Genomic DNA, 3,300 nt, shown 5'->3' on the forward strand with positions numbered 1-3,300 from the left:
GGAAATCTAAGGGCCGGAGGGTTGTTAGACCTCCTAAGACAGCCAGGGCCTCTCATGTATTGTCTCTGTTAGAGGTGGATTTGGGGGTCAGATATATATATAGAGCTACAGCCCACCCTCACATACCCTATAAATATACAGAGGCCCCAATAAAGTTCAAAAATATATTATACATTTGTGCTCACAACAAAAACAACAAACCCCATGAGTTTTTATAACACTTTAAAGCAGGAGGTAGCCGGGGCAATATCACAGCCAGTCAGTCACTAGTGCACAAGGACTGGTCACTTATTTCTAAGGTATACAACAATCCAAGTCCAATATCTTTATCTATCAATGCACTCAAACCTTTCTTAGATTCTTGCTAGATTTCTACAGCCTTCCATGCCCTTTCTCTTTTCTCCATAGAAGCCACTTTATTGCTCCCAAGGCCAATCTACTCCATCCCAAATGAAGAAATCTTTTTCTGTTTCTGGCAATACTTATTTTTAAAATTCTTGCTGCCTCCCTTCTTTCACTGCACCCATCAGTCTTACTTCTTTCTCCTGCCATCTGCTTTTTGCCATTTGACCCACCTTTTTTGATTTCTTCTTTTTTTTTTACCCCAGGGTACTTCCTGTTAATTTATTAATAACAGTGTCATAGGATAATATAAAAAAAAGTTTGATGAAACTAGCAATAATGATGTTTAGTATAACTGCATACCTGGTACATAGTTTACTTATAGATAACTGCTCTATTCATACAAACTACCGGGTATGGACTTTTTATTTCAAGAACAGCAAAGAAAAAATATTTGTACATCAGAATTAATATTCGTTAAGACATCAATGACTAAAAAAATCCATATTTTAAACCCAACTGTGAGCCATGGGAAGTTACGTGAAGACATGGCATTTCAATGATTGCCTAGCACCCTTAAAGTCAATGTAAAGTTGGCATCTGACTTAATGGGAATGGGCATGGAACTGGGTCTATAATAAGCATGAACTCAGAGGAAACCATATGCTGCAGACAACATATACAACTGATTGAATTTCACAGCATTAACCAAACAGAATAAAACCAGCAAATTGTGTATTGTAAGTTTGAGCCCATAAGCCCTAAAGCACTTGATTACTTGAGGAATTGCACTAAACTTTGTGGAATTAGACTCTGGAGAAAATTATCCATCTGGGTAAATGTTTTCAGAGCTGGTCTCTGAGAGAGTAAAAAAAAATAGGAGCAGTGGGCATTTTCCAACCACCATCAGTTTACATATTTGGTTCTCAAAGGAAAACCACCGTAGTTTAGTCCATAAATTCTGCTCTTTTCTTCATGTTACTACAGGTGTATGCTGTAACCCTCTAAGTGAATCTCCTATATATTTGTCCCATTTTTGATGGGCAGAAGAGACAAAAAAAGGCATTGTGAATAGATTTTCTAGGGTTTGGGAGGGTCTTTGAAGAAATCACTGAGTACCTAACTTCCTTTAAAAATTTAGGCAATACCAGTCTATTCTGATACTGAGATCTTGTCTCCTCAACTCCATTGACCTCAGTAGAGTTTATGTCAATTTACACCAGTATAACAAAATCTGGCCCTTATAAATTTTACTAGATACATTTACAATGCCTAAAGAAACATTCTGGGAGAGAACAGTCTTACCATTAAAGCTGGCTGAAATGCCTGTTCAACTTCATTGGTACGGTAAATGTATCATCTTTGGTAATGATATCTTCAAGCACATGTGCAACTTCTGTGTCTGCATACTAAATCTGCATTGATGTAACCAATGTAGCAGTTTTAACAGACTAATTAGCATGGCTGAATAACTTTGCCAGGTAGTTGGCTCTTTAATTAATCCACTGGCACAGATGTGGCTACACAGCTTCTGGTTTTAGGAGGTGTCAAACCCAGACTAGCACACTATGCTTAAAGGACTTGCTATCAGGAGACAATAAGTTATGCCTATGTGAAAAAAATGTAATAGGAAGTGGTGAGGCATTTTGAATCCCATAGATTCAAAGTGGGGTGGCATAGAACTGGGCCCATTGAAATCATTTTATGGTCTTGATACCACTGGATTTGATCTTATCACATTCCTTGTTTTTTTAATTATATCGATATGGCTAATGAGAGAAAAATTATCATGACCCTTCTGATAGTTCCCACGGTATATTCAATGAAGTCTTTTCTCATCTGTTAGAGCCAACAATCTATTTTCCTGCCATTTGGCACATAACTGGCATCTTTGTGACAGTGTGAGGTTCTCTAGCCTAGCATTTTCTTTTTTTGATTTCTAATGAACCTGTGTACTTACCGGAGGGCCAATGTTGTCAGCCACTTCCTATTCATTCATCAACATCCAACACTTTCCATAACTCTCAGTTTCCAAATGTGTTAATCTTCTTTGTTCAAATGATTTTAGATGCAGAATAATTTAAAGTCCTTCTCTAACGTCAGTATTAAAAATCAATATCCTGTTCAGACAATGTGGCACTTTAAAAGGGGTTACATCATAACGTCCTTGATGTATTCACCTCTCTCTTTGTACTGACTCCACCAAAGTTTGGTTCAGAGTCAGGAGTTTTCCATCATTATTTTCACCATTTCCTATAGTCCTACTAGCCCAGTTCATGGACTGTGTGGACTATTTGGCTGCATCATAACTCAGACCAATTTACTGCCCATTTCCCAGCCACACTGACTCCATGAAGATTCTCAGAAACACAACGAGTACTCACTCTCTGTAAATAATTGTGCCATCCCACATACAAAAAATTCTTCATTTTAGAAGAATTTGATAAGTTTCCCACATGCCAGGAGAAGAAAGCTGTGACTGATTGCTCAGTGTTCAGCCCTTTTTTCCCTTTAATTAGTTTTAAATGGACTCCTTTGTAACATTGGGAACTGACAGTTATTTGCTTACCTCAGATTTTTTTTTATGTTACCCTCAGTATGCCAGCTCCAATTTTGATCCTCTTGTTGAAGCTGTCTTAATGTTCATAAACATTGCTTGATCACGTCATAGAAGATCATTACTGTTTCAACACAGACAAGAGCAAGGTGATGCACCTGGGGAGGAACAACCGGCACCATACCTACAGGTTGGGGAACTCCCCCCTTGTCAGCACGGAGGTGGAAAAGGATCTTGGAGTCATCATTGACTCCAAGATGAACATGGGCCAGCAGTGTGGGGAGGCAGTTAGGAAGGCCAACCGCACCTTGTCATGCATCCACAGATGCATTTCAAGCAGGTCAAAAGAGGTGATCCTCCCCCTCTATGTGGCACTGGTCAGGACGCAGTTGGAGTACTGC

General features: G+C 38.9%; 1 protein-coding gene across 29 annotated transcripts in view; it reads left to right on the forward strand.

Annotated features, from left to right (window-relative positions):
• NRXN1 (neurexin 1) overlaps positions 1-3,300 on the forward strand; it is a 1,443,145-nt gene that overhangs the window by 679,214 nt on the left and 760,631 nt on the right. The window lies entirely within an intron of this gene.

This window comes from Gavialis gangeticus, unplaced genomic scaffold, assembly GCF_001723915.1.
Source record: "Gavialis gangeticus isolate Ggan-Ray unplaced genomic scaffold, GavGan_comp1, whole genome shotgun sequence".
Classification (NCBI taxonomy): domain Eukaryota; kingdom Metazoa; phylum Chordata; order Crocodylia; family Gavialidae; genus Gavialis; species Gavialis gangeticus.